General features: G+C 54.6%; 1 pseudogene; it reads left to right on the forward strand.

The window, feature by feature from the left end:
* Window positions 1–724: 724 nt before the first annotated feature.
* The window catches only part of LOC131086310 (microsomal triglyceride transfer protein-like), a 43,188-nt pseudogene continuing 23,800 nt past the window's right edge, over window positions 725–20,112 (forward strand).

Consider the following 20,112-nt stretch of genomic DNA (forward strand, 5'->3'; position numbering starts at 1 on the left):
TCATGACTAGCAGATCCTTTGTGAGCTCGGCCTCGGGAACAGCTTTCCACCCACGCTGGTGGCACCCTGAAAGGGACACGGTGAGAGGTCGCTGCTGGTGCCGGCCGTGCGGGGCTCAGGAGGGCGGTGGCAGCTGTGGCTGCGCTGTCGCCGCTGCCCAGAGGTGCGGCAGCAGGTGCGGAGACAAGCGCAGCCTCCGGGAGCTCTGCGGTGGCCGCAGCCGCGGCCCCTGTGGCTCTGCAGCCGCTGCAGCCCAGCTCCGTGCCGGGCCGGGCGCTGAGAGCGCCTGCGAGCTGCCGGCTGCTGCTGGCCCGGGGCAGCTGCGGCTCGGAGTCCGCCTGCCGAGGGGCGAGAAGCAGCAGCCCCGGGCTGCTCACCGTTGTGCCCCGCATGATTCCCTGCCCCGGCGCCTCGGAGCCCGGGCACACCGAGCGCCGGCACGGCCGCTGCGGCTCCTGCCTGGACACACGGAGCGGCTCCCGGCACAGAGCGCAGCGCCGAGAAGCCTCGGCCCCGGAGCGGGCAGGATGCGCCGCTTTGTGCCCGCACTCGGCGCCTGCAGCGCTTTGGGCTCTGAGGCACTGGGTTCAAGTTCATGCCGTGCCAGCCCCGAGCCGGGCACGGACACCTCCCGCCCGAGCAGCGGCCCCCAGCCCGGTGCCGCACGGCCGGGAAGGGTCCCGAGCACGGAGCAGCCGCCTCCGTCCCAGCGAGAGCAGCCGCGATGAGCCATCGCTGCCGCGGCACCGGCTCCATGCCGGCCATCCGGGCAAGGAGGAGAGCGCGGGCAGCCGCTCCCTCGGCTGCGATCCCAGCGCAGGGGGCACACGGGGGAAGCCGCCACCAGGAACTCGCCAGAACCCCCCGGCCCTCACCGCGGCCCCCTCCGCCCACAGCGAGCCCCGAGCTGGGGCAGCACCGACCGCGGGTCCCACCTGGGCTGGAGCCGCCTCCGAGCCCCGCCGCCGCTGCGGAGGAGGACGCGCTTTCTCTCACTTCCGTTCCTGTTATTTATAATCTTGCTCTTCGGAGGTGGGGTTTCAGCTATTGGCCAATTAGCGCCCAGGAAGGCAGCCAATCGCGGCTCGGCTCCTCCCCTTTTCTAGTGACGTCATTACCCCAGATGCGGTGAACCTGGTGCTGCTCTGTGGTTTTTTTCCGGAATCCTGTGTTTGGCGTTGGCAGTTTACGCAAATGAAGTTTTTCTTTTCGGCTTACAGCTGCACATAGGATGTTGTTAGCATTTATGATAGGCTGGGAGGGTGCCCTGTCGAGATTCCGATCGTGTTGCCAGAGCGCACGAGTCACAGCAGGTCTGTGAGCCGGCCAGGGGAAAGACTGTGTTAGAATTTTTGTCAATGGCGATGGGCTGGGGAAGATGTGCGGGTTGGAGGCCTCCTGGGGCCTGGTGATGATGAACTTGTAGCGTTCTTGATATTTGGTGATATCAGGATGAATATCAATAAAACCTTTACATTGGATGTCCTGGAGGAGAAGGCAGATGTGCTCAATGCCTTCTTTGCCTCAGCCTTTAGTGGGAACACAGCTTGTCCTCAGGACAAGTGTCCTCCTGGGCTGGTGGATGGTGCCAGGGAGCAGAATGGGCCCCCCGTTATCCAGGAGGAGGCAGTAAGAGAACTGCTGAGCTGCTTGGATGTTCATAAATCTGTGGGCCCAGAGGGGATCCACCCCAGGGGATGAGGGAACTGGCAGATGAGCTTGGGAAGCTGCTCTCCATCATTTACAGACAGCCCTGGCTCACTGGGGAGGTTCCAGATGGCTGGAAGCTGGCCAGTGTGACACCCATCCACAACAATGGTGGGAAGGAGGATCCTGGCAATTACAGGCCAGTTAGCCTGGCCTCAGGGCCCAGTAAGGTCATGGAGCAGTTCATATTGATTCCAGCAGGCAGCACTTCCAGGATGGCCAGGGCACTGGAGATATCCCTCCTGTCCATGGGCATGCTTAGGAAACCTCCTTTCAGGATTAAAATGTGTCTCTTGGGTATTTCTAAAAGTGCCCAAGCAGAGCTGCTGCTCCGGCCACGCTTTTTAAGACCAGGCTGGAAACACAAGCAGGAATCACCTGTCAGCCTGGAGATCACACAAATACCCAAACCACAGGCACAAATATTGGCCCAGGAAAACCTTCCCATTAGCTAACCTTCCCTCCCAGGGGGTGCAGTGACCCAGGTCATCAGCACCTCTGAAAATCTGGGGCCTGTGGGATGGAGGTGATCCATTGACAACATCGAGTCAGGAACAGCAGTGGAAGGGACAAAACTCAATAATGATCAGAACACCAAACACTTACTTTATTCCAATCTCATGATGTTTATAACCAACGTAATTCATCCAGAACCTTGCTTCTTGACCCTCTGGGACCTGATTTTTGCACTTGCTTGCTGCCTTCTTTCCTGATCCTCTGGAACCTGACCCTGGCACACGATTACTTTCCTTCCAGACCCTCTCGGACCTGACTGTGGCACTTCCTTGGCTTCTTTCCAGACCCTCAGGGACCGGCCTGTGGCACTTGCTTGCCTTGATTCCTGACCCTCTGGGACCTTGCAGTGGCATTGCTTGCTGCCTTCCTTCCTGACCCTCTGAACCTGGCTATGGCACTTGCTTGCCACCTTATTTCTGACCCTCTGGAACCTGAATACAGCACTGACTTGCCTTCCTGACAGTCTGGGACCTGACTGTGGCACTTGATTGCCACCTTCCTTCCTGACCATCTGGGACCTGACTGTGGAATTTATTTGCCTTCCTTCCTCACCCTCTGGGACCTGACTGTGGCCCTTGCTTACGTTCCTTGCTGACACTCAGGAATCTGACTGTGGCACTTGGTTACTGCCTTCGTTCCTCAACGTCTGGGACCTGACAATGGCACTTGCTTGCCGCCTTCATTCCTCACCCCCTGGAACACGACTGAGGCACTCCTCGCCTTCCGTCCTGACCCTCTGGGACCTTGCAGTGGCACTTGATTTCCTTGTTTCCTGAACCTCAGGGACCTGACTGTGACACTGTCTTGCCTTCCTTCCTGACCCACTGGGACCTGACTGTGGCATTTTTTTGCCTCCCTTCTTCACCCTCTGGGACCTGACTGTGGCCGTTTCTTGCCCCCTCACTTCCTTATACTCTGGAACCTGACTGTGGCACTTGCTTGCTGCCTTCCTTCCTCACCCCCAGGAACATGACTGAGGCTCTAACTTCCCTCCCATCATGACCCTCTGGGAGCTGACTGTGGCATTTTTTGGCCTTCCTTCCTGACCATCTAGGACCTGGCTATGGCACTTGCTTGCCTGGCTTCCTGACCTTGTGGGACCTGACTGTGGCATTTTTTTTGCCCCCCTTCCACACACTCTGGGACCTGGCAGTGACACTTTTTTCCCGTCTTCTTCCTGACCTGTGTGACCTCAATGAGGCACTCGCTTGCCGCCTTATTTCTGACCATCTAGGACATGAATGTGGCATTTGCTTGACTTCCTTCCTGACCCTCTTGGACCTCACAGTGGCACTTGCTTGCTGCATTCCTTCCTGAAACTCTGGGACCTGACTGTGGCATTTTTTTGCCTCCCTTCCTCACCCTCTAGGACCTGACTGTGGCCCTTCCTTGCCTTCCTTCCTGACCCTCTGGGACCTGACTGGGGCATTTGCTTACCTTGATTCCTGACCCTCTGGGACCGGAGTGTGGCATTTTTTTGCCTCAATTCCACTTACTCTGGGATGTGGTAGTCACACTTGCTTCCCACATTCTTCCTGATCCCGGGTGACCTCTCTGTGGCGCTTGCTTGCCTTCCTTCCTGACCATCTAGGACCTGACTGTGGCATTTTTTTGCCTCCCTTCCACACACTCTGGGACCTGGCAGTTAGACTTTCTTCCCACCTTCCTTCCTGATCCCGATTGACCTCACTGAGGCACTTGCTTGCTGCCTTATTTCTCACCCTCTGGAACCTGAATGTGGCATTTGCTTGACTTCCTTCCTGACCCTCTGGGACGTGACTGTGGCACTTGCTTGCTGCCTTCCTTCCTCACCCTCTGGGACCTGACTGTGGCATTTTTTTGCCTCCCTTCCTCACCCTCTGGGACCTGACGGTGCACTTGCTTGCCTTCCTTCCTCACCCCCTTTGCCTTCCTTCCTGACCCTCTGAGATGTGAATGTGGCACTTGCTTTCCTTCCGTCCTGACACTCCGGGACTTGACTGTAGCATTTGATTGCCTTCCTTCCTGACCTTCTGCGATCCTAATGTGGCACTTGCTTTCCTTCCTTCCTGACCCTCTGGGACCTGACTGTGGCACTTGCTTCCCTTCCTTCCTCACCCCCTTTGCCTTCCTTCCTGACCCTCTGGGATCTGATTGTGGCACTTGATTTCCATGCTTCCTGACCCTCTGAGACCTGGCTGTGGCACTTGCTTGCCTTCCTACCTGACTCTCTAGCACCTGACTGACTCTTGCTTATGTTGATTTCTGACCCTCTGGGACCTGACTGCGGCATTTTTTTGCCTCAATTCCACTTACTCTGGGACGTGGTAGTGACACTTGCTTCCTGCATTCTTCCTGATCCCGTGTGACCTCACTGAGGCACTTGCCTGCCGCCTTTTTTCTGACCCTCTGGAACCTGACTGTGGCACTTGCTTGCCTTCCTTCCTGACCCTCTGGGATCTGACTGTGGCACTTGCTTGCCTTCCTTCCTCACTCTGTGGGACCTGTCTCTGGCACTTGCTTGCCTGGATTCCTGACCTTGTGGGACCTGACTGTGGCATTTTTTGCCTCCCTTCCAAACACTCTGGGACCTGGCAGTGACACTTTTTCCCGCCTTCCTTCCTGATCCCGTGTGACCTTGCTGTGGTACTTCCTAGCCTTCCTTCCTGACCATCTAGGACCTGACTGTGGCATTTTTTTGCCTCCCTTCCTGACCCTTTGGGACCTGACTGTGGCACTTGCTTGCCTTGACTCCTGACCCTGTTGGACCTAACTGTCTCATTTTTTTGCCTCCCTTCCCCACCCTCTGGGACCTGACAGTGGAACTTGCTTGACCCCCTTCCTGACATTCTGGAACCTGACTGTGGCACTTCCTTGCCACCTTCCTTCCATACGCTCTGGGTCCCTACTGTGGCACTTGCTTGCCTTGATTCGAGACCCTCTGGGAGCTCACAGTGGCACTTGCTTGCCTTCCTTCCTGACCCTCCTGGACCTGGCTATGGCACTTGTTTGCCTTGATTCCTGACCTTCTGGGACCTGGCTGTGGCACTTGCTTGCCACCTTCCTTCCTCACCCCCTGGGAAATATCTGAGGCACTTGTTGCCTTCCTTCCTGACCCTCTGTGATCTCTCTGTGGCACTTGATTTCCTTGCTTCCTGACACTCTGGGACCTGGCTGTGGCACTTGCTTGCCTTCCTTCCTGACCTTCTAGGACCTGACTGTGGCTCTTGCTTGGCGCCTTCCTTCCTGACCCTCTGGGACCTGGCTATGGCACTTGCTTGCCTTGCTTCCTCACCCTCTGGGACCTGACTGCGGCATTTTTTGGCCTCCCTTCCTCACCCTCTGGGTACTGACTGTGGCACTTGCTTGCCTTAATTCCTGAACCTCTCGGATGTGAATGTGGCACTTGCTTTCCTTGCTTCCTGACACTCCGGGACTTGACTGTGGAATTTGTTTGCCTTCCTTCCTGACCTTCTGCGATCTGAATGTGGCACTTGCTTGCCTTACTTGCTGACCCTCTGGGATCTGAATGTGGCCCTTGCTTTCCTTCCTTCCTGGACCTGTGGAAAATCACTGCGGCATTTTTTTGCCTCAATTCCACTTACTCTGGGACGTGGTAGTGACACTTGCTTCCCGCATTCTTCCTGATCCCGTGTGACCTCACTGAGACACTTGCCTGCCGCCTTTTTCTGACCCTCTGGAACCTGAATGAGGCACTTTCTTGCCTTCCTTCCTGACACTCTGTGTCCTGACTGTGGCACTTGCTTGCCTTCCTTCCTGACCCTCTGGGATCTGACTGTGGCACTTGCTTGCCTTCCTTCCTGACCCTCTGGGACCTGTCTCTGGCACTTGCTTGCCTGGATTCCTGACCTTGTGGGACCTGACTGTGGCATTTTTTTGCCTCCCTTCCAAAAACTCTGGGACCTGGCAGTGACACTTTTTTCCCGCCTTCTTCCTGATCCCGTGTGACCTTGCTGTGGTACTTCCTAGCCTTCCTTCCTGACCATCTAGGACATGACTGTGGCACTTGCTTGCCTTCCTTCTTCACCCTCTGGGTCCTGACTGTGGCACTTGCTTTCCTTCCTTCCTGACCTTCTGGGACCTGACTGTGGCACTTGTTTCCACCTTCCTTCCTCACCCCCTCGAACATAACTGAGGCACTTGCTTGCCTTCCTTCCTGACCCTCTAGGACCTGACTGTGGCACTTGCTTGCCGCCTTCCTGACCTTGTGGGACCTGACTGTGGCATTTTTTGCCTCCCTTCCACACACACTGGGACCTGGCAGTGACACTTTTTTCCCGCCTTCTTCCTGATCCCGTGTGACCTCGCTGTGGTACTTCCTAGCCTTCCTTCCTGACCATCTAGGACCTGAATGTGGCACTTGCTTGCCTTGACTCCTGACCCTCTTGGAACTAACTGCGGCATTTTTTTGCCTCAATTCCACTTACTCTGGGACGTGGTAGTGACACTTGCTTCCCGCATTCTTCCTGATCCCGTGTGACCTCACTGAGACACTTGCCTGCCGCCTTTTTTCTGACCCTCTGGAACCTGAATGTGGCACTTTCTTGCCTTCCTTCCTGACACTCTGTGTCCTGACTGTGGCACTTGCTTGCCTTCCTTCCTGACCCTCTGTAACCTGAATGTGGCACTTGCTTGCTTCCTTCCTAACCCTCTGGGACCTGACTGATGCACTTATTTGCCTTCCTTCCTGACCCTCTGGGACCTGACTGTGGCACTTGCTTGCCTTGACTCCTGACCCTCTTGGACCTAAATGTGGCATTTTTTTGCCTCCCTTCCTCACGCTCTGGGACCTGACTGTGGAACTTGCTTGACTATCTTCCTGGCCCTCTGGGACCTGATTGTAGCACTTGCTTCCCGTCCTTCCTTACCCCCTGGAACATGACTGAGGCACTTGTTGCCTTCCTTTCTGACCCTCTGGGATCTGATTGTGGCACTTTATTTCCTTGCTTCCTGACCCTCTGGGACCTGGCTGTGGCAATTGCTTGCCGCTTTATGTCTGTCCTTCTGGGATCTGACTGTGGCACTTCCTTGCCGCCTTCCTGACCTTGTGGGACCTGACTGTGGCATTTTTTTGCCTCCCTTCCACACACTCTGGGACCTGGCAGTGACACTTTTTTCCCGCCTTCCTTCCTGATCCCCTGTGACCTCTCTGAGACACTTGCTTGCCGCCTTATTTCTGACCCTCTGGAACCTGAATACAGCACTGTCTTGCCTTCCTTCCTGACCCTCTGGGACCTGACTGTGGCATTTTTTGCCTCCCTTGCAAACACTCTGGGACCTGGCAGGGACACTTTTTACCCGCCTTCTTCCTGAACCCGTGTGACCTCACTGAGGCACTTGCTTGCTGCCTTATTTCTGACTCTCTGGGACCTGACTGTGGCATTTTTTGCCTCCCTTCCACACACTCTGGGACCTGGCAGTGACACTTTTTTCCCGCCTTCCTTCCTGATCCCCTGTGACCTCTCTGAGACACTTGCTTGCCGCCTTATTTCTGATCATCTGGAACCTGAATGTGGCATTTGCTTGACTTCCTTCCTGACCCTCTGTAACCTGAATGTGGCACTTGCTTGCTTCCTTCCTAACCCTCTGGGACCTGACTGATGCACTTATTTGCCTTCCTTCCTAAACCTCTGGGACCTGACTGTGGCACTTGCTTGCCTTGACTCCTGACCCTCTTGGACCTAAATGTGGCATTTTTTTGCCTCCCTTCCTCACGCTCTGGGACCTGACTGTGGAACTTGCTTGACTATCTTCCTGGCCCTCTGGGACCTGATTGTAGCACTTGCTTCCCGTCCTTCCTTACCCCCTGGAACATGACTGAGGCACTTGTCGCCTTCCTTTCTGACCCTCTGGGATCTGATTGTGGCACTTTATTTCCTTGCTTCCTGACCCTCTGGGACCTGGCTGTGGCAATTGCTTGCCGCTTTATGTCTGTCCTTCTGGGATCTGACTGTGGCACTTCCTTGCCGCCTTCCTGACCTTGTGGGACCTGACTGTGGCATTTTTTTGCCTCCCTTCCACACACTCTGGGACCTGGCAGTGACACTTTTTTCCCGCCTTCCTTCCTGATCCCGTGTGACCTCTCTGAGACACTTGCTTGCCGCCTTATTTCTGATCATCTGGAACCTGAATGTGGCATTTGCTTGACTTCCTTCCTGACCCTCTTGGACCTCACAGTGGCACTTGCTTGCTGCATTCCTTCCTGAACCTCTGTGTCCTGACTGGGGCACTTGCTTGCCTTCCTTCCTGACTCTCTAGGACCTGACTGGCTCTTGCTTACGTTGGTTCCTGACCCTCTGGGACCTGACTGCGGCATTTTTTTGCCTCAATTCCACTTACTCTGGGACGTGGTAGTCACACTTGCTTCCCGCATTCTTCCTGATCCCGTGTGACCTCTCTGTGGCACTTGCTTGCCTTCCTTCCTGACCATCTAGGACCTGACTGTGGCATTTTTTTGCCTCCCTTCCTGACCCTTTGGGACCTGACTGTGGCACTTGCTTGCCTTGACTCCTGACCCTGTTGGACCTAACTGTCGCATTTTTTTGCCTCCCTTCCCCACCCTCTGGGACCTGACAGTGGAACTTGCTTGACCCCCTTCCTGACATTCTGGAAGCTGACTGTGGCACTTCCTTGCCACCTTCCTTCCATACGCTCTGGGTCCCTACTGTGGCACTTGCTTGCCTTGATTCGAGACCCTCTGGGAGCTCACAGTGGCACTTGCTTGCCTTCCTTCCTGACCCTCCTGGACCTGGCTATGGCACTTGTTTGCCTTGATTCCTGACCTTCTGGGACCTGGCTGTGGCACTTGCTTGCCACCTTCCTTCCTCACCCCCTGGGAAATATCTGAGGCACTTGTTGCCTTCCTTCCTGACCCTCTGTGATCTCTCTGTGGCACTTGATTTCCTTGCTTCCTGACACTCTGGGACCTGGCTATGGCACTTGCTTGCCTTCCTTCCTGACCTTCTAGGACCTGACCGTGGCATTTTTTGGCCTCCCTTCCTCACCCTCTGGGTACTGACTGTGGCACTTGCTTGCCTTAATTCCTGAACCTCTCGGATGTGAATGTGGCACTTGCTTTCCTTGCTTCCTGACACTCCGGGACTTGACTGTGGAATTTGTTTGCCTTCCTTCCTGACCTTCTGCGATCTGAATGTGGCACTTGCTTGCCTTACTTGCTGACCCTCTGGGATCTGAATGTGGCCCTTGCTTTCCTTCCTTCCTGGACCTGTGGAAAATCACTGCGGCATTTTTTTGCCTCAATTCCACTTACTCTGGGACGTGGTAGTGACACTTGCTTCCTGCATTCTTCCTGATCCCGTGTGACCTCACTGAGACACTTGCCTGCCGCCTTTTTTCTGACCCTCTGGAACCTGAATGTGGCACTTTCTTGCCTTCCTTCCTGACACTCTGTGTCCTGACTGTGGCACTTGCTTGCCTTCCTTCCTGACTCTCTGGGACCTGTCTCTGGCACTTGCTTGCCTGGATTCCTGACCTTGTGGGACCTGACTGTGGCATTTTTTTGCCTCCCTTCCAAAAACTCTGGGACCAGGCAATGACACTTTTTTCCCGCCTTCTTCCTGATCCCGTGTGACCTTGCTGTGGTACTTCCTAGCCTTCCTTCCTGACCATCTAGGACATGACTGTGGCACTTGCTTGCCTTCCTTCTTCACCCTCTGGGTCCTGACTGTGGCACTTGCTTGCCTTCCTTCTTCACCCTCTGGGTCCTGACTGTGGCACTTGCTTTCCTTCCTTCCTGACCTTCTGGGACCTGACTGTGGCACTTGTTTCCACCTTCCTTCCTCACCCCCTCGAACATAACTGAGGCACTTGCTTGCCTTCCTTCCTGACCCTCTAGGACCTGACTGTGGCACTTGCTTGCCGCCTTCCTGACCTTGTGGGACCTGACTGTGGCATTTTTTGCCTCCCTTCCACACACTCTGGGACCTGGCAGTGACACTTTTTTCCCGCCTTCTTCCTGATCCCGTGTGACCTCGCTGTGGTACTTCCTAGCCTTCCTTCCTGACCATCTAGGACATGACTGTGGCACTTGCTTGCCTTCCCTCTTCACCCTCCCGGTCCTGACTGTGGCACTTGCTTTCCTTCCTTCCTGACCTTCTGGGACCTGACTGTGGCACTTGTTTCCACCTTCCTTCCTCACCCCCTCGAACATAACTGAGGCACTTGCTTGCCTTCCTTCCTGACCCTCTAGGACCTGACTGTGGCACTTGCTTGCCGCCTTCCTGACCTTGTGGGACCTGACTGTGGCATTTTTTGCCTCCCTTCCACACACACTGGGACCTGGCAGTGACACTTTTTTCCCGCCTTCTTCCTGATCCCGTGTGACCTCGCTGTGGTACTTCCTAGCCTTCCTTCCTGACCATCTAGGACCTGAATGTGGCACTTGCTTGCCTTGACTCCTGACCCTCTTGGAACTAACTGCGGCATTTTTTTGCCTCAATTCCACTTACTCTGGGACGTGGTAGTGACACTTGCTTCCCGCATTCTTCCTGATCCCGTGTGACCTCACTGAGGCACTTGCCTGCCGCCTTTTTCTGACCCTCTGGAACCTGAATGTGGCACTTGCTTGCCTTCCTTCGTAACCCTCTGGGACCTGACTGACGCACTTTCTTGCCTTCCTTCCTGACCTTCTGGGACCTGACTGTGGCGCTTGCTTGCCTTCCTTCGTGACCATTTAGGACATGACTGTGGCACTGTCTTGCCTTCCTTGCTGACCCTCTGGGACCTGACTGTGGCATTTTTTTGCCTCCCTTCCTCACCCCCTGGAACATAACGGAGGCACTTGTCGCCTTCCTTGCTGACCCTCTGGGATCTGATTGTGGCACTTGATTTCCTTGCTTCCTGACCCTCTGGGACCTGGCTGTGGCACTTGCTTGCCTTCCTACCTGACCATCTAGGACCTGACTGTGGCACTTGCTTGCCGCCTTCCTGACCTTGTGGGACCTGACTGTGGCATTTTTTTGCCTCCCTTCCACACACTCTGGGACCTGGCAGTGACACTTTTTTCCCGCCTTCCTTCCTGATCCCCTGTGACCTCTCTGAGACACTTGCTTGCCGCCTTATTTCTGATCATCTGGAACCTGAATGTGGCATTTGCTTGACTTCCTTCCTGACCCTCTGTAACCTGAATGTGGCACTTGCTTGCTTCCTTCCTAACCCTCTGGGACCTGACTGATGCACTTATTTGCCTTCCTTCCTAAACCTCTGGGACCTGACTGTGGCACTTGCTTGCCTTGACTCCTGACCCTCTTGGACCTAAATGTGGCATTTTTTTGCCTCCCTTCCTCACGCTCTGGGACCTGACTGTGGAACTTGCTTGACTATCTTCCTGGCCCTCTGGGACCTGATTGTAGCACTTGCTTCCCGTCCTTCCTTACCCCCTGGAACATGACTGAGGCACTTGTTGCCTTCCTTTCTGACCCTCTGGGATCTGATTGTGGCACTTTATTTCCTTGCTTCCTGACCCTCTGGGACCTGGCTGTGGCAATTGCTTGCCGCTTTATGTCTGTCCTTCTGGGATCTGACTGTGGCACTTCCTTGCCGCCTTCCTGACCTTGTGGGACCTGACTGTGGCATTTTTTTGCCTCCCTTCCACACACTCTGGGACCTGGCAGTGACACTTTTTTCCCGCCTTCCTTCCTGATCCCCTGTGACCTCTCTGAGACACTTGCTTGCCGCCTTATTTCTGATCATCTGGAACCTGAATGTGGCATTTGCTTGACTTCCTTCCTGACCCTCTTGGACCTCACAGTGGCACTTGCTTGCTGCATTCCTTCCTGAACCTCTGTGTCCTGACTGGGGCACTTGCTTGCCTTCCGTCCTGACTCTCTAGGACCTGACTGGCTCTTGCTTACGTTGGTTCCTGACCCTCTGGGACCTGACTGCGGCATTTTTTTGCCTCAATTCCACTTACTCTGGGACGTGGTAGTCACACTTGCTTCCGGCATTCTTCCTGATCCCGTGTGACCTCTCTGTGGCACTTGCTTGCCTTCCTTCCTGACCATCTAGGACCTGACTGTGGCATTTTTTTGCCTCCCTTCCTGACCCTTTGGGACCTGACTGTGGCACTTGCTTGCCTTGACTCCTGACCCTGTTGGACCTAACTGTCGCATTTTTTTGCCTCCCTTCCCCACCCTCTGGGACCTGACAGTGGAACTTGCTTGACCCCCTTCCTGACATTCTGGAACCTGACTGTGGCACTTCCTTGCCACCTTCCTTCCATACGCTCTGGGTCCCTACTGTGGCACTTGCTTGCCTTGATTCGAGACCCTCTGGGAGCTCACAGTGGCACTTGCTTGCCTTCCTTCCTGACCCTCCTGGACCTGGCTATGGCACTTGTTTGCCTTGATTCCTGACCTTCTGGGACCTGGCTGTGGCACTTGCTTGCCACCTTCCTTCCTCACCCCCTGGGAAATATCTGAGGCACTTGTTGCCTTCCTTCCTGACCCTCTGTGATCTCTCTGTGGCACTTGATTTCCTTGCTTCCTGACACTCTGGGACCTGGCTGTGGCACTTGCTTGCCTTCCTTCCTGACCTTCTAGGACCTGACTGTGGCATTTTTTGGCCTCCCTTCCTCACCCTCTGGGTACTGACTGTGGCACTTGCTTGCCTTAATTCCTGAACCTCTCGGATGTGAATGTGGCACTTGCTTTCCTTGCTTCCTGACACTCCGGGCCTTGACTGTGGAATTTGTTTGCCTTCCTTCCTGACCTTCTGCGATCTGAATGTGGCACTTGCTTGCCTTACTTGCTGACCCTCTGGGATCTGAATGTGGCCCTTGCTTTCCTTCCTTCCTGGACCTGTGGAAAATCACTGCGGCATTTTTTTGCCTCAATTCCACTTACTCTGGGACGTGGTAGTGACACTTGCTTCCTGCATTCTTCCTGATCCCGTGTGACCTCACTGAGACACTTGCCTGCCGCCTTTTTTCTGACCCTCTGGAACCTGAATGTGGCACTTTCTTGCCTTCCTTCCTGACACTCTGTGTCCTGACTGTGGCACTTGCTTGCCTTCCTTCCTGACTCTCTGGGACCTGTCTCTGGCACTTGCTTGCCTGGATTCCTGACCTTGTGGGACCTGACTGTGGCATTTTTTTGCCTCCCTTCCAAAAACTCTGGGACCAGGCAATGACACTTTTTTCCCGCCTTCTTCCTGATCCCGTGTGACCTTGCTGTGGTACTTCCTAGCCTTCCTTCCTGACCATCTAGGACATGACTGTGGCACTTGCTTGCCTTCCCTCTTCACCCTCCCGGTCCTGACTGTGGCACTTGCTTTCCTTCCTTCCTGACCTTCTGGGACCTGACTGTGGCACTTGTTTCCACCTTCCTTCCTCACCCCCTCGAACATAACTGAGGCACTTGCTTGCCTTCCTTCCTGACCCTCTAGGACCTGACTGTGGCACTTGCTTGCCGCCTTCCTGACCTTGTGGGACCTGACTGTGGCATTTTTTGCCTCCCTTCCACACACACTGGGACCTGGCAGTGACACTTTTTTCCCGCCTTCTTCCTGATCCCGTGTGACCTCGCTGTGGTACTTCCTAGCCTTCCTTCCTGACCATCTAGGACCTGAATGTGGCACTTGCTTGCCTTGACTCCTGACCCTCTTGGAACTAACTGCGGCATTTTTTTGCCTCAATTCCACTTACTCTGGGACGTGGTAGTGACACTTGCTTCCCGCATTCTTCCTGATCCCGTGTGACCTCACTGAGGCACTTGCCTGCCGCCTTTTTCTGACCCTCTGGAACCTGAATGTGGCACTTGCTTGCCTTCCTTCGCAACCCTCTGGGACCTGACTGACGCACTTTCTTGCCTTCCTTCCTGACCTTCTGGGACCTGACTCTGGCGCTTGCTTGCCTTCCTTCGTGACCATTTAGGACATGACTGTGGCACTGTCTTGCCTTCCTTGCTGACCCTCTGGGACCTGACTGTGGCATTTTTTTGCCTCCCTTCCTCACCCCCTGGAACATAACGGAGGCACTTGTCGCCTTCCTTGCTGACCCTCTGGGATCTGATTGTGGCACTTGATTTCCTTGCTTCCTGACCCTCTGGGACCTGGCTGTGGCACTTGCTTGCCTTCCTACCTGACCATCTAGGACCTGACTGTGGCACTTGCTTGCCGCCTTCCTGACCTTGTGGGACCTGACTGTGGCATTTTTTTGCCTCCCTTCCACACACTCTGGGACCTGGCAGTGACACTTTTTTCCCGCCTTCCTTCCTGATCCCCTGTGACCTCTCTGAGACACTTGCTTGCCGCCTTATTTCTGATCATCTGGAACCTGAATGTGGCATTTGCTTGACTTCCTTCCTGACCCTCTGTAACCTGAATGTGGCACTTGCTTGCTTCCTTCCTAACCCTCTGGGACCTGACTGATGCACTTATTTGCCTTCCTTCCTAAACCTCTGGGACCTGACTGTGGCACTTGCTTGCCTTGACTCCTGACCCTCTTGGACCTAAATGTGGCATTTTTTTGCCTCCCTTCCTCACGCTCTGGGACCTGACTGTGGAACTTGCTTGACTATCTTCCTGGCCCTCTGGGACCTGATTGTAGCACTTGCTTCCCGTCCTTCCTTACCCCCTGGAACATGACTGAGGCACTTGTTGCCTTCCTTTCTGACCCTCTGGGATCTGATTGTGGCACTTTATTTCCTTGCTTCCTGACCCTCTGGGACCTGGCTGTGGCAATTGCTTGCCGCTTTATGTCTGTCCTTCTGGGACCTGACTGTGGCACTTGCTAGCCGCCTTCCTGACCTTGTGGGACCTGACTGTGGCATTTTTTGCCTCCCTTCCACACACTCTGGACCTGGCAGTGACACTTTTTTCCCGCCTTCCTTCCTGATCCCCTGTGACCTCTCTGAGACACTTGCTTGCCGCCTTATTTCTGATCATCTGGAACCTGAATGTGGCATTTGCTTGACTTCCTTCCTGACCCTCTTGGACCTCACAGTGGCACTTGCTTGCTGCATTCCTTCCTGAACCTCTGTGTCCTGACTGGGGCACTTGCTTGCCTTCCGTCCTGACCCTCTGGGACCTGACTGGCTCTTGCTTACGTTGGTTCCTGACCCTCTGGGACCTGACTGCGGCATTTTTTTGCCTCAATTCCACTTACTCTGGGACGTGGTAGTCACACTTGCTTCCCGCATTCTTCCTGATCCCGTGTGACCTCTCTGTGGCACTTGCTTGCCTTCCTTCCTGACCATCTAGGACCTGACTGTGGCATTTTTTGCCTCCCTTCCTGACCCTCTGGGACCTGACTGTGGCACTTGCTTGCCTTGACTCCTGACCCTGTTGGACCTAACTGTCGCATTTTTTTGCCTCCCTTCCCCACCCTCTGGGACCTGACAGTGGAACTTGCTTGACCCCCTTCCTGACATTCTGGAACCTGACTGTGGCACTTCCTTGCCACCTTCCTTCCATACGCTCTGGGTCCCTACTGTGGCACTTGCTTGCCTTGATTCGAGACCCTCTGGGAGCTCACAGTGGCACTTGCTTGCCTTCCTTCCTGACCCTCCTGGACCTGGCTATGGCACTTGTTTGCCTTGATTCCTGACCTTCTGGGACCTGGCTGTGGCACTTGCTTGCCACCTTCCTTCCTCACCCCCTGGAAAATATCTGAGGCACTTGTTGCCTTCCTTCCTGACCCTCTGTGATCTCTCTGTGGCACTTGATTTCCTTGCTTCCTGACACTCTGGGACCTGGCTGTGGCACTTGCTTGCCTTCCTTCCTGACCTTCTAGGACCTGACTGTGGCATTTTTTGGCCTCCCTTCCTCACCCTCTGGGTACTGACTGTGGCACTTGCTTGCCTTAATTCCTGAACCTCTCGGATGTGAATGTGGCACTTGCTTTCCTTGCTTCCTGACACTCCGGGACTTGACTGTGGAATTTGTTTGCCTTCCTTCCTGACCTTCTGCGATCTGAATGTGGCACTTGCTTGCCTTACTTGCTGACCCTCTGGGATCTGAATGTGGCCCTTGCTTTCCTTCCTTCCTGGACCTGTGGAAAATCACTGCGGCATTTTTTTGCCTCAATTCCACTTACTCTGGGACGTGGTAGTGACACTTGCTTCCTGCATTCTTCCTGATCCCGTGTGACCTCACTGAGACACTTGCCTGCCGCCTTTTTTCTGACCCTCTGGAACCTGAATGTGGCACTTTCTTGCCTTCCTTCCTGACACTCTGTGTCCTGACTGTGGCACTTGCTTGCCTTCCTTCCTGACCCTCTGGGATCTGACTGTGGCACTTGCTTGCCTTCCTTCCTGACCCTCTGGGATCTGACTGTGGCACTTGCTTGCCTGGATTCCTGACCTTGTGGGACCTGACTGTGGCATTTTTTTGCCTCCCTTCCAAAAACTCTGGGACCAGGCAATGACACTTTTTTCCCGCCTTCTTCCTGATCCCGTGTGACCTTGCTGTGGTACTTCCTAGCCTTCCTTCCTGACCATCTAGGACATGACTGTGGCACTTGCTTGCCTTCCTTCTTCACCCTCTGGGTCCTGACTGTGGCACTTGCTTGCCTTCCTTCTTCACCCTCCCGGTCCTGACTGTGGCACTTGCTTTCCTTCCTTCCTGACCTTCTGGGACCTGACTGTGGCACTTGTTTCCACCTTCCTTCCTCACCCCCTCGAACATAACTGAGGCACTTGCTTCCCTTCCTTCCTGACCCTCTAGGACCTGACTGTGGCACTTGCTTGCCGCCTTCCTGACCTTGTGGGACCTGACTGTGGCATTTTTTGCCTCCCTTCCACACACACTGGGACCTGGCAGTGACACTTTTTTCCCGCCTTCTTCCTGATCCCGTGTGACCTCGCTGTGGTACTTCCTAGCCTTCCTTCCTGACCATCTAGGACCTGAATGTGGCACTTGCTTGCCTTGACTCCTGACCCTCTGGGACCTGACTGCGGCATTTTTTTGCCTCAATTCCACTTACTCTGGGACGTGGTAGTGACACTTGCTTCCCGCATTCTTCCTGATCCCGTGTGACCTCACTGAGGCACTTGCCTGCCGCCTTTTTCTGACCCTCTGGAACCTGAATGTGGCACTTGCTTGCCTTCCTTCGTAACCCTCTGGGACCTGACTGACGCACTTTCTTGCCTTCCTTCCTGACCTTCTGGGACCTGACTCTGGCGCTTGCTTGCCTTCCTTCGTGACCATTTAGGACATGACTGTGGCACTGTCTTGCCTTCCTTGCTGACCCTCTGGGACCTGACTGTGGCATTTTTTTGCCTCCCTTCCTCACCCCCTGGAACATAACGGAGGCACTTGTCGCCTTCCTTGCTGACCCTCTGGGATCTGATTGTGGCACTTGATTTCCTTGCTTCCTGACCCTCTGGGACCTGGCTGTGGCACTTGCTTGCCTTCCTACCTGACCATCTAGGACCTGACTGTGGCACTTGCTTGCCGCCTTCCTGACCTTGTGGGACCTGACTGTGGCATTTTTTTGCCTCCCTTCCACACACTCTGGGACCTGGCAGTGACACTTTTTTCCCGCCTTCCTTCCTGATCCCCTGTGACCTCTCTGAGACACTTGCTTGCCGCCTTATTTCTGATCATCTGGAACCTGAATGTGGCATTTGCTTGACTTCCTTCCTGACCCTCTGTAACCTGAATGTGGCACTTGCTTGCTTCCTTCCTAACCCTCTGGGACCTGACTGATGCACTTATTTGCCTTCCTTCCTAAACCTCTGGGACCTGACTGTGGCACTTGCTTGCCTTGACTCCTGACCCTCTTGGACCTAAATGTGGCATTTTTTTGCCTCCCTTCCTCACGCTCTGGGACCTGACTGTGGAACTTGCTTGACTATCTTCCTGGCCCTCTGGGACCTGATTGTAGCACTTGCTTCCCGTCCTTCCTTACCCCCTGGAACATGACTGAGGCACTTGTTGCCTTCCTTTCTGACCCTCTGGGATCTGATTGTGGCACTTTATTTCCTTGCTTCCTGACCCTCTGGGACCTGGCTGTGGCAATTGCTTGCCGCTTTATGTCTGTCCTTCTGGGATCTGACTGTGGCACTTCCTTGCCGCCTTCCTGACCTTGTGGGACCTGACTGTGGCATTTTTTTGCCTCCCTTCCACACACTCTGGGACCTGGCAGTGACACTTTTTTCCCGCCTTCCTTCCTGATCCCGTGTGACCTCTCTGAGACACTTGCTTGCCGCCTTATTTCTGATCATCTGGAACCTGAATGTGGCATTTGCTTGACTTCCTTCCTGACCCTCTTGGACCTCACAGTGGCACTTGCTTGCTGCATTCCTTCCTGAACCTCTGTGTCCTGACTGGGGCACTTGCTTGCCTTCCGTCCTGACTCTCTAGGACCTGACTGGCTCTTGCTTACGTTGGTTCCTGACCCTCTGGGACCTGACTGCGGCATTTTTTTGCCTCAATTCCACTTACTCTGGGACGTGGTAGTCACACTTGCTTCCCGCATTCTTCCTGATCCCGTGTGACCTCTCTGTGGCACTTGCTTGCCTTCCTTCCTGACCATCTAGGACCTGACTGTGGCATTTTTTTGCCTCCCTTCCTGACCCTTTGGGACCTGACTGTGGCACTTGCTTGCCTTGACTCCTGACCCTGTTGGACCTAACTGTCGCATTTTTTTGCCTCCCTTCCCCACCCTCTGGGACCTGACAGTGGAACTTGCTTGACCCCCTTCCTGACATTCTGGAAGCTGACTGTGGCACTTCCTTGCCACCTTCCTTCCATACGCTCTGGGTCCCTACTGTGGCACTTGCTTGCCTTGATTCGAGACCCTCTGGGAGCTCACAGTGGCACTTGCTTGCCTTCCTTCCTGACCCTCCTGGACCTGGCTATGGCACTTGTTTGCCTTGATTCCTGACCTTCTGGGACCTGGCTGTGGCACTTGCTTGCCACCTTCCTTCCTCACCCCCTGGAAAATATCTGAGGCACTTGTTGCCTTCCTTCCTGACCCTCTGTGATCTCTCTGTGGCACTTGATTTCCTTGCTTCCTGACACTCTGGGACCTGGCTATGGCACTTGCTTGCCTTGCTTCCTCACCCTCTGGGACCTGACTGTGGCATTTTTTGGCCTCCCTTCCTCACCCTCTGGGTACTGACTGTGGCACTTGCTTGCCTTAATTCCTGAACCTCTCGGATGTGAATGTGGCACTTGCTTTCCTTGCTTCCTGACACTCCGGGACTTGACTGTGGAATTTGTTTGCCTTCCTTCCTGACCTTCTGCGATCTGAATGTGGCACTTGCTTGCCTTACTTGCTGACCCTCTGGGATCTGAATGTGGCCCTTGCTTTCCTTCCTTCCTGGACCTGTGGAAAATCACTGCGGGATTTTTTTGCCTCAATTCCACTTACTCTGGGACGTGGTAGTGACACTTGCTTCCTGCATTCTTCCTGATCCCGTGTGACCTCACTGAGGCACTTGCCTGCCGCCTTTTTTCTGACCCTCTGGAACCTGAATGTGGCACTTGCTTGCCTTCCTTCCTGACACTCTGTGTCCTGACTGTGGCACTTGCTTGCCTTCCTTCCTGACCCTCTGGGATCTGACTGTGGCACTTGCTTGCCTTCCTTCCTGACCCTCTGGGATCTGACTGTGGCACTTGCTTGCCTTCCTTCCTGACTCTCTGGGACCTGTCTCTGGCACTTGCTTGCCTGGATTCCTGACCTTGTGGGACCTGACTGTGGCATTTTTTTGCCTCCCTTCCAAAAACTCTGGGACCAGGCAATGACACTTTTTTCCCGCCTTCTTCCTGATCCCGTGTGACCTTGCTGTGGTACTTCCTAGCCTTCCTTCCTGACCATCTAGGACATGACTGTGGCAATTGCTTGCCTTCCTTCTTCACCCTCTGGGTCCTGACTGTGGCACTTCCTAGCCTTCCTTCTTCACCCTCTGGGTCCTGACTGTGGCA

The sequence above is a fragment of the Melospiza georgiana genome, chromosome 8 (assembly GCF_028018845.1).
Source record: "Melospiza georgiana isolate bMelGeo1 chromosome 8, bMelGeo1.pri, whole genome shotgun sequence".
Classification (NCBI taxonomy): Eukaryota; Metazoa; Chordata; class Aves; order Passeriformes; family Passerellidae; genus Melospiza; species Melospiza georgiana.